Here is an 11842-nt window from a genome sequence, read left to right on the forward strand (position 1 = left end):
AAAACTTCCCAAATTTGGTGAGAGTCTCAAACCAACTGATCCAAGAAGTGAGCAAACCCAAATAGCATAACCTCAAAGAAACAGTCATCAAAACACATCACAATTAAACTTTTGAAAACAAAAGACAATGAAAAATCTTAATAACGTGAAGAAGGAAATGACACATTACCTATAGAGAAACACCAATTTGAACTAGAGCAGATTTTCCATTTGAAACCATGGAAGCCAAAAGGAAGAAGCACAATTTTTCAATATGAAAAGATAAAACTTGCCCACTGTGAATCCTTTACCTGGCTAAACTATTATTCAGGAATGAAGAAAAAATTAAGACTTTCTCAAATGAAGAGAAATTAATGAACTTATCACTCTCATACTTACCTTTAAAGAATAGCTAAGAACAGCCCTCCAAATAAAAAGAAAGAACAGAAAAAGCTGGGAACTTTGTAATGGAAAAAGCAACATCTGAATAGGTAATTTTTTTTTCACTTGTGAGCATTTAATGAATTCCCCTCTGTGTGGCTTCAAGCTACCAGCACACAAGCCCCACCAACACTCTTAATCTTCTCAGCATGTAGCTGAAGAATTTGGCCTTCACAATGACAGGCTGTTTCGGAAGCTTTCCCTTCCCCAGAACTTTGCAGTAGCCTCATCACACCACATCAGTGATGGGAGCAGCTCCAGTCTTGTTTCTGGCAGTAATTACCTGTGTTTGCTCACTGACCAAGGTCCACAGTTTATCAAGATTGACAGTGAGGCAGGAGCTCTGGTTCCTCTTTAAGTGGCAGTGCCTCATACCAACTTCCCAAGTAATTCGGGTGGTATTTGTTGGAGTTGATCCTGTGATGATGCAAGCCACCAGCATGACCTCAGCCTCCTGGGTGCTTTCTGTGCTTGTTCATGTGGCTGTGGCTGTGGCTCACATGGTCCCGAAGTTTCCGGGTCTCCCTCAGTCTGATGGCATGTTGGTGGTTGAGATGCAAGACTAAACTTAAAGGTAAATATAATAAACTATTCTTCACCTTGTGATATCCTTCATCACATTTTATGGTTGGTGAAAAAATTATAACACATCACTATCTTATCTGATGTTTAATGTATGAAGAGCAAATGTTGAAAACAATTATATTTTTAAAAAATTTTAAAAGTGGGGCAAGTAAAGGGCCTAAATGGAAACAAGGTTTCAATACTCCAGTCTAAGTGATACAATCAGCAATACCAGTAGGCTGTAATAAATTACATAAAATCGTAATATCACTGAGAAAGCCATACAAATGAAACATTAAAAACATTTTAAATAAATCCGAATCGAATTCTGAAAAATGTTTAATTAGTCCACAATAAGAAAAAAAAGAAAATAGAGAAATAAGAAACAGAGAACAAACAATAAAAAAAATAGAACCCTAACATATCAATAATTACTTTAGATATTAATTATTGAGATATACCAATTAAAAGACAGTAATTGACAGAGGGTATTTAAAAAAAAAACATGAACAGCTACTTGCTGTCTACAAGAAATGCACTTCAAATGTAACAATAAAGGTAGGCCAAAAGTAAAAGGATGAAAAAAGATGTATTATGGAAACATTAGTCAAAAAAATTAGGAATGGCTACATGAGTATAAGATAAACTAAACTTTAGAGCAAAGAGGATTACTAGAGAAAAGAGGGACATTATATAATGAATGATAAGGGAATCAATCCTCCAAGAATATATAGCAATTCTAAATTTATATGCACCAAACAATGGAGCTTCAAAATACATGAAACAAAAACTAGTAGATCTAAAATGAAAAATAAAATCCTCATTTATATTGGAGACTTCAACATCCCACTCTTACCAATTGATAGAACTACTAAACAGAATGTCAGCAAAGATATAGAACTCAATAACACCTTCAATCAGTAGGACCTAATTGGCATTTATAAAACATTCCACCCAACAACAGCAGAATACAAATTATTTTCAAGAGCTCAGAGAACACTCACCAAGAATGACTACATGGTTATTTATAAGACAAATTTAATCAACATAAAAGAATTGAAGTCACACAGAGTATATTCCTGACCACAATGGAATAAAGTAGAAATCAATAATAGAAATATAAAAGAAAACTCTTCAAACAACACACTTCTAAATAATACATGGCTCAAAGAAAATTTTTCAATGGAAAATGTTAAAAATACAGAGAACTGAATAAATATGAAAATACAGCATATCAAAATTTTGGAGATGCACCTAAAGCACTGCTGAAATAAAAAGTATAACCTTAAATGCTTACATTAGAAAACACAAAAGTCCTCAAGAAACACAAAAGTTCTATCTCAAGAAACTAGAAAATAAAAAGAGCAAACTAAACTCAAAGCAAGCAAACGGAAGGAAATAATAAAGATAAGAGCAGAAAAAATAAATTTAAAAATAGGAAATTTAATGAAGTTAAAAGTTGGTCCCTTGGGAAAAAACTCAACATCTAGGACTGACAAAGATAAAAAGAGAAGACACAAAACATCAATATCATTAATCAAATGAGGGAAACCACAACAGATTTTCTAACCATTAAAAAATAATAAAGGAATACCATAAACATACTCATGAATGCAAACAATTTCTAACAAAATAAACTGGTTCCTCAAAAAACCACTGAATACCAAATTCTTGCCCAGATGAAGAAGATAGCTCAAAATAGTCCTATAACAATAAAGTAATTCATTTGCAATTTTAAAGTTCCTGAAAATAGGTATACTGGAGCCATGCACTACAAGAATTCATATCATTTACACAATCTCTTCCAGAAAATGAAAGAGGGTTACATACTCCCCAACTCATTTTAATGAGGTCGGTTATTACCTCGATACCAACCCCAGACAAATGTAAAAAGAACAAAAAAGAAAAACTACGGATCAATATATCTTATAAGTTTAATCACAAAATCTCCACAAAATATCAAAATCCAAGCAATGTATACAAAGAATAGTATGTACAAAAACCACGTGGGATTTATTTCAGGTATGCAAGGCTGATTCAACATCTGAAAACCAATCATGTCACTCAACATATAACAACCTAAAGAAGAAAAATCCTATGATCATCTCAATTGATACAATTTAACAAAATTCAATACCCAGTTGTGATTAAAAAAAACTTTCAGTAATTAGGAATAGAGAGGAACTTTGTCAACCCCATGAAGAGCATTCTACAAAAACCTTTAGCTTGCATTGTGCTTATTGTGAAAGACCAAATGCTTCCCCTCTCAGATCAGAAACAAGGTAAAATACCTGCTCTTACTCTTATTCAACATAGTAACAGAAGACCTATCCAATGCAATAAGGCAAGAAGAAGAAAGCGGGGGTGAGGGGGTGGTTAGAAAAAAATAAAACCCTATTTATGGATTAGATGATTGCCTACATGTAAAACTCTAAAACTCCAAAGAATCTACAAAAGACTTCTAGAACAAATAAATTAGATCATTAAGGTCACAGAATACAAGACCAGTACACAAAAAACAATTTTTATATACTAACAATGAACAAGTTCAAACCAAAATAAAAAATTCAATACCATTTGCAATTGCTCCCATTCTAACAAAACATGTAAAAAATATATATGCTAAAAATTACACAGTTTTCATTAGAAATCATAAGAAACCTAAATAATTGCAGAGAAATACTATGTTAATAGACTGGAAGAGCCAACATAATAAGGTTTTCAATTCTCCTCAAGTGATCTATAAGTATAATGCAGTAACTGTCAAATCTTAGGGAAAAAGTTATATATAACTTATTCTTAAACTTACATGGAAAGTGAAAGGCCTTAAGCTAGCCTGACCAACTTTGAAAACAAAAAATAAAGGAGAAGGAGTCACTCTTCCCAATATTAGAGTTTACTATACAGCTACAATAATCAATACATTGTGATACTTGTGGAGTGATAGTTACATGGATCAGAAGAGAGAACCTGGAAAGAGGCCCACACAGATATGCCCATTTAACTTTTGACAAAGGAACAAAAACAATTAAATTAAATAAAACAAAGACAAGGGTGGGGAAGTGGGGATGGTTGGAGTGGGGGGAGTGGGGGGTAAAATGGAGATAACTGTATTTGAACAACAATAAAAAATATGAAAAAATATAATAAGAAAGACAGCTTTCTTTTTTAAAATGGTACTGGAAAATTGGTTATCCATAGAGGAAAGAAATAAACCTCAACCTAAATCTCATTCCTTATACAAAAAATTAATTTGAAGTGTATCATGGGCTTAAAGATAAATTATAAAAATATAAATTTTTTAAGGAGAAAATGTTTAGAACCTAGGACTAGGAAAACATTTCTTAGCCTTCACACAAAAAGCATGATCTGTAAAAGGAAACCTTACAAACACCAAAATTTTTAAACTTTGCTCTGTGAATGACCCTGCTAAGACAACGAGACAATTACAGACCTGTAGAAAATATTTCCAAATCACATACCCAACAGAGGACTCACACCTAAAATGTAAAGGAAGTCTCAAAACTCAACATTAAAAAAATCTAGTTAAAAAATGGGAAAAAACATTTACAGATTTTTTCACAGAAGAATATGTACAGCTTGCAAATAAGACTATAAAAAGATGTTCCACATCATTAACCATTAGGGAAACTCAAAATCACAATGACATATCACTACATACCTATTTAAATTGGTAAAAATTTTTTAAAAAATAGTTACGACACCAAATGCTGGCAATGATCTGGAAAAACTGGATTACTCACACGTTGCTGGTGGAAATGTAAATGTCACGACCACACTGGAAAATAGTTTCTAGTTTCTTTTAAAAACCAAAACTGGACTTACCATACAACCTGGCAATTTCACTCTTGGGCATTTATTCCAAAGAAATAAAAAGTTATTTTCATGTAGAAACTTGTACAAGATTTATAGCAGCTTTATTCATAGGAACCAATAAATGGAAATAACCTACATATCCTTCAATGGGTGAATTGTTAAACAGTCTGTGGTACCTCAATATCATGGAATACTATTTGGAAATAAAAAGGAATAAACTATCGACACATGCAACAGGCTGGATGAATTCCAAGGAAATGGTCCTAAGTGAGTGAAAAAGTCTCGAAAAGATACATGCTGCATGATTCCATTCATATGATGTGAAGTGATGTAATTGTGCAGACATAGAGCAGATTCGTGTTTGCCCAGGGGTGGTGAGGGAGTACATGTGACTGTGAATAAGTGACATGACAGAGACTTGTGGCAAGCCTAGTTATGTGTCTTGTTGGCAGTCACAGTGACACAAAGCCACACATGTGACAAAATTGCAGAGTTACACACATACACACATATGCACTCTAGTGCTGTATAACATGGCTTTTGAATAAACCGCAGATTGTACCAATGTCAATTTCCTGGTTTGGATGTTATACTACAGTCATGCAAGATGTTAATTTTGAGGGAGATGTGATAAAGGGGCACTGAGCCTCCCTGTACATTTTGGGGAACTTCCTGTGACTCTATAATTATTGCAAAATAAAAAGTTAAAAATAATAGTGCTATTTAAAATATTGCTTCAGAAAAAGAAAGCACATATTCCTTTACTACTGTTTACTTTTCTCCAGAATTTTCCAGAGAAGAACAGGCTGTATCCAGGATAAAAATGGGAAATAATTGCACAATAAAAAGGAAGGACATCTTGAAATTATTTGGTTTTTAATGACCTTGCTACACCTAACAATCACTCAGCCTAAAAATAATTTATCTGGGTCATGAGCAATTTTAAAAAGTAAAAAGAAAAGAATCCTTCATGATATTTCATTGGTCTACTTCTCCCAGGTAGACATTAAGACAGAACCAAGTGCTACTGGGGATGGTACAACCTGAGCTTAAAGAAATGTGGGCCAGTGTGGTCAGAGTTGTCACCTAATCCTTGAGGACTAAGCAGGAGGAAAAGAAGTGAGACTTTAACTCACGCATCTGAAATGAGCTGCGTCAGAGAACAACAACCAGCCCTAGTGCCTACTTTGTATAAAACACCAGACGGGCTTTAACTGGAAGAGGAAAAAGGGAAAAACTGAGAGGAGAAAGAAATCGAGAGGAAATCCCCAGGAGTAATTCACAAGTGGAGAAAATACACAGAAGCAAGATCGTGGGGAGCACTGTGTCAAAGAGCCAGGTACGAGTCATAACAACTGGTACTATCATACTCTGTGTGGTATTTTTCTTCCAGTCAGACAGGAATAAACATAAACTACTCTGGAAACCTGGATTATATTACCATTTAATTGTTTGCACAGAATTAAATGGTTTGGGGAACAACGCACTCCCAGAACCTTGCTCCTTTGTACTCACTTGTCTTAAATAAATTGTCCTGTTTGCCAATTTGCCTTTCTACGAAGAGAGGCTCCGTTCTGTCTCTGAATTTTTTTTCAAAAGCTTATTTCTGCATTTTAAAATTCATTTTTCAAGACTCTTTTTAGCTGAAATGAGAGTAAAACCATTTAATGGCTGAAGTTTGGAAACTAAGTAGATGAAATTATTTATGTACATCATTAGAAATACATGAGTAGCCTCCCTGGTTTCCTGTCTAGGGAGTGCTTATCATTAAATATGCTTTCTAGCCATTACCAAACCTGAAGCAACACCCAGTTCAACTTGTCTACAGACCTTAACTTATATTTACAACAGCAACAGCTCTTTTCTGCAAACAATGAAAATACTCATGGGTTTAAATTAGAATTCTTCATTTGCAGTTTGTGAATATGGGGATATTCTGGGAAATATCCAGAAAAAAAATCCTGCCCAAGGTTCAGCAAACAGTTGCATAACCGTCCTTTTATCTAGAGTGTTGACCCAGCCATTCATTCATTCCATGTTTGCTGTGGTGAGTTCAGCAAAGCTGGTTGCCAAGGGAACCGTAATCCCTGAACAGAGCCAGCTCCATTGGTGGTCAGTAACAACACGCTTTGTCCTGTCGTGTCCTGTAACTGACTGAATGGAGACACAGAAAACAAGCACCTTGAGTAAAGATGACCTAATGAGGGTGCCAGGCCCCAGCTAAGGGAGGTGAACTGGCTGGAAGGCACTGGAAGAACCCCACGAGTAGCCAGGACTCACATGCACAGAGGCATCACCTCCCACAGAAGTTCCTCTCATAAACAGTCTCTTGGTTGTTACATTTAATGACATAAAACTGTTCTGTTCATGTCCAGGGCCTAGGAATTATCTTCTGATTAACTTTTCCAATAACTGATAAGTGGATGGATTTGGAACCTGAAATGGGCACAGTTTATAGAACAAATTAGTTTCCTGTTGATTGATGAGCAGGGGGATGAAGGGGAAAGAGATGAGTAAGATGGTGAACAACCTGGCGGACCTCTGACTGCAGCTGGCAAGGGCAGGGATGTGCTGAGCAGGGTCCATGAGCACTGGACCCCTTCCTACAGGGCCACCATCAAGGGCAGTCCTCACTATACCCTAGGGCAACAGCCTTCTGGAGCCTCGCAATGGGGCAGGGGAGGACTAACACCCTGTGAAAGTGTCTCTTTAAGTTCAGAGATCAGTGGCAATTGCAATATATCTACATTGTTTCACTGCTCTTCAGTTAATACTGAGTGTGTTGCACAGCGCTGGGATACGCTGGGACAGTTGACTTCTAGCGTAATCAAAATGTGAACCCAGACTGACAATAAGAGCCATGAATGTAACCTCTAGCTGAGACTGTTAGATTTTCATAACCACTTAATACCTGACTTCTTTCAAATTCCATTCGCCAATTATCCCTCTCCAGAGATAGGAAAATATCATTAATTTTATAATAAGCTATACCAACAAGAATTATTTCAACGTGAGAGTAGTTCCTTAGTGGTACTTTGCTCAGGTCTGCTTAACTAAATTGGCACGGGTTGTTTACTCACTTGTTGTTCTAAGGTTCTTCGCATCAGTGTTCTCACATGGTTGTGCCTCAGGGTCACCAGAGAACTTGTTAGAGGCACGGCTGCCAGGCCACATCGCAGACAAGCCCTGGGGGGTGCCCAGATCATTGGTATTTATATTAAGTTTTTCTGGTGTTTCTGATGCACAACTCCACTTAAGAGCTACTGGTTTGTTTGATAAATCTGAATAACTGATGCCTTTTCCAATTCACTGGACAAATATGGAGACCTAAATTTTCCCCCCTTATGTTTTATTAGCCTAACCTAGAATAGGAGTTCACTGGCCTGGAGGAGGAGGACAGCCACAGGCCTGCTCATAACATATTTGTTTATATGCTCGCTTCTTGCTTTTTTACAAAGGGCGTGAGACTCTGTACTGATCATTTTGTTAGTAAACCAAGTAAATGCAATGTTATCAGGCAGAATATTCATGCCCAATACAGATTCCTCTGTTATGGTTTTCAGCCAATATGGGTGAGAGGGAAGAAAATAAGTATACCTTTTTGAGGTTCTGGATTAAGAAGGAATATTAGTAACGTTCATCAAGTATTAGCATGTGCCAGATACTGTTCCAGTGTTTTTGCATTGATGCTCATTTAATCCTTAAAATAACTTAACCCTCACTACAACCTATGATAAGTTTTAACACCATGCCCATTTCCCAGATGCAGCAATGGAGGCATGAAAAAGTCCAGCATTCTGCTTAAGGTCACACAGCCCGTAAATGGCAGCACTGGGACTGCAACCCATGAAAACAGTTTCAGAGCTATCTCTCAGCCACCACACTACACTGGGCCCAGTGCTGTCCTGTTTGCCATGAAAACTGAGCCCTTCAGGATTCTACTAAGAACTTCCTCATTTAACGGTTGATGAGCCACTTATCAAACAATATTGCTATAGGAGAATCCACCAGAATTAGAATTCATTCTTCCCCCCCAAAATGAAAAGACAAAATTATACTTCTTCTTCCACTTAATTGGAGTCTTAGAGGACAACTTCAGTGCACATTGTTGGGCATAAAAGTGGGTGAGTGGATGAGTTGGAGACTGCAGGAATGTTAGGTCGCCCTGACCCTAATTTCTTATCCTACAGCTAATCTTCTTTATATGCTTGCTTGTCTGACTAAGCCAGAGGAAGCGTCAGTCTCTGGGTTGTGTGGCAGCCTGGGTAAGAGCCGGGTTGTCTGCACAACCTCAAGGCTGACTACGAAGCCATTTCAGGAGATCAGTGGCAGCCCCGGCTCCACCCCTAACATGCACTGGCCACGTCTGTATTCATACCCACAAGCCAAAACTCATTTTCATCGTCAACAAGTGATCATACTAATCATTTTGCAGTCACTGTTGTAAGTTTTATGTTATCGATATTACTTATAATAAGTATATCACTAGCTAAAACTTAGACTATCCTGTCACTGTTGGATTTTTTAGAAGATAAACAGAACACAGAAACTTACAATATGCATGTCAACAACTACAGGAACAGCCACTATCAACCCTGTGGGTAAGATACCCCAGTGTGCCCATCGCCACCCTTTCCTGGAAATACCTGTGTGTTGGCCAGTCAGCCCTCCCTTCTGTGAAAAGTCACACCCCTCCCTCATTCTCAAAGAGCCCAAAACAGTGATGCCTGGTTACCACTTTCTCTTCAGTCCAGGCATGTTAAAAGAAAAATGAGGAAACCGGCTTGCCACTTTTGAGATGCTGCCGACCTCTGCTCCCACAGAAACTGTCATTGCGATAGTCTTTGAGACAAGCTGTGTGGGCCTCAGTGGCCCCCCAGAGAGCAGCTGTACTCTGTGTAGAAGAAAGGCCACTGTCTTTTTCATCCATAGCTGGGGTCTGCTGCAATCTCTCAAGGGTGCTCTCCTCTCCGGGTGCTGAGCCTGGAGCACTGCTGTTGTTAATTACAGGAGAGACAGGGAAACTGTCACGGGCAGTGCCGATGCTCAGGCTCCGCCTCCTGGGGCCTACTGGCACCTTCGCTGGAGCCTGAGGCCCACCCAACTGGCTGTATAAACCCATATGTGGCTTTAATCAAAAATAGATGCACGACCCAACTCCCTGCAGGGGCTGGCTTTGTAGAGCACCCAGAACAGTGTCTTCTCCCTGTGGGCACTAATAAGATTTGGTGATAATCCTCCTTGTCAAGCCTAACAGCTTCCATTGTCATCTTCAACAATGACAGCCCTTGGCTGCTCAGCTTCCTTCTTTCCCTGCAGTACAGAGTGAGCTGAAGATCACACTGCAGAACTTCAGTGTGCCCACTGCCCCATTAGTCCTCCCTTTAAGGGTCCTCAGCATAACAGCAGGCTCAGGTTCAGCTTCCTTGGGAAATGTTTTCAAAGTAAGGGAAACATAAGCAGAGTCCAGAATTGTCCTAAAAATTGTCCCCCAGCCCCAGCCCATTTTCAGCCTGTGCAGGCTGGGACCCATGGTGCATTTAGAGCTCCCAGCACTTTGCCTGTGTTCACTGCAAAGGGCTTGATCCAGTCACATGCTGAGGAAGAACTCCCGGGGAGATGAATGCCATTACAAATCTTGCCCTCAACATGAAACGCCAGTGATTGTTTATTAAATTGCTCTTCAAAGAGAAAACACTGGCAGGCAAGTATCATTAAAATGGAAGCAAAGGGAAATGCTGTAACCTTCAACATGGCGCTTTTCTCCATTAACCCCAGACCAAGACCACTGGAACGGCCAGTAGGAACTTCTGGCCCTGAGCCCCATCAATTACCTTCATCTCAGCCCAGGGAGGGGTAATATAAACCATTCCATTTAAGTACTTCCAAACATCAGCTTGAGAAAAAAGACCCCAAGAGTCCTTAACCTAACTCCACTGTCTCAACGGCTGTTGAGGACAAATTGCATTATCCACAAGTAACATTAAAACATAAAAGACATACCCTCCAGTGAAAACCTTGCACAACTCTCCCAAGTAAGCAGAATTAATCACAGGGAACAATTACCATCCCCAGTCTGAATATTTATGACATAACAGAAAGCCCATTTAAAATAATCAGTGGCTCATAATTTTAAAAAGAGCCACAAAGAGAGGGAAAAGGCATGCTAAGTTTATGATGGAAAGGAACAAAGAAGTACAGCTTCTCTCTTAATTCCCCTCTCAATTTGGTGCCCTCCACGCATCTTGTTTTTCCTTCCCCTTCAGAATCCCCACTCCTTTCATCATCGGACGATGATGATGGCAATGAGGGCAATGATGATGGGGAGACTAGACATGCTGAAGGCACTGGTGGCCTGTGTTCCCAATAGTTCCCTTATCCATTCCAGGTGTTTCCACCTTCGTCTGACCTGCCCCCTCTCCAGCAGCTATATACGAGGCATTTGCATGTTGAAATGGAAACAACACTAAACTGTGAGTCATGGTTCTGACTCTATCACAAACCTGCGTGTGATTTAGACATGACCCACAGTGCACTCATCTGTAAGGCTATGCACTGAAGAGCTCTGGTCTCCTTCTGCCTCTATCATATGGATTCTATGATTCATGCAATTCATTGATAGATGGATGGATTCATTCGCTCATCCATTTGTCCCTTCACTGAACAAGCATGGACTGAGTAGTTAGCACATGCCAAGCACTGTTCTAGGTGTCAGACATAAAGCAGTGAACAGAAAAGATGACTTTCCTATCCTCATGCAGCTCCCTTCTAGTAGGGAAGATTAGATGATAGACAAGTAAACAAGTAAAAGAGCCCAATTTCGAGTCTTAAATTCTCTAAGAAGAATAGAGGAGACATGCTCAGGGAGTGCAGTTGTGGCTATATGAGGGAGCACAGCCGGGGGCCTCAATGAACTGAGGAAGTGAGCCACAGCAATCCCCAGGCTGTTACTCAAAGGGAGTAATGGAGAACTTCCAAATTACTTTCAATATTTCAGAAAGCTCAGTAGAAACTGCATTCT

At 38.8% G+C, this 11842-nt stretch overlaps 1 pseudogene; it reads right to left on the reverse strand.

The window, feature by feature from the left end:
* Nucleotides 1-474: 474 nt before the first annotated feature.
* Nucleotides 475-9943, reverse strand: LOC114491907 (annotated as a pseudogene).
* Nucleotides 9944-11842: the final 1899 nt, after the last annotated feature.

Source organism: Phyllostomus discolor, chromosome 1 (assembly GCF_004126475.2).
Source record: "Phyllostomus discolor isolate MPI-MPIP mPhyDis1 chromosome 1, mPhyDis1.pri.v3, whole genome shotgun sequence".
NCBI lineage: Eukaryota > Metazoa > Chordata > Mammalia > Chiroptera > Phyllostomidae > Phyllostomus > Phyllostomus discolor.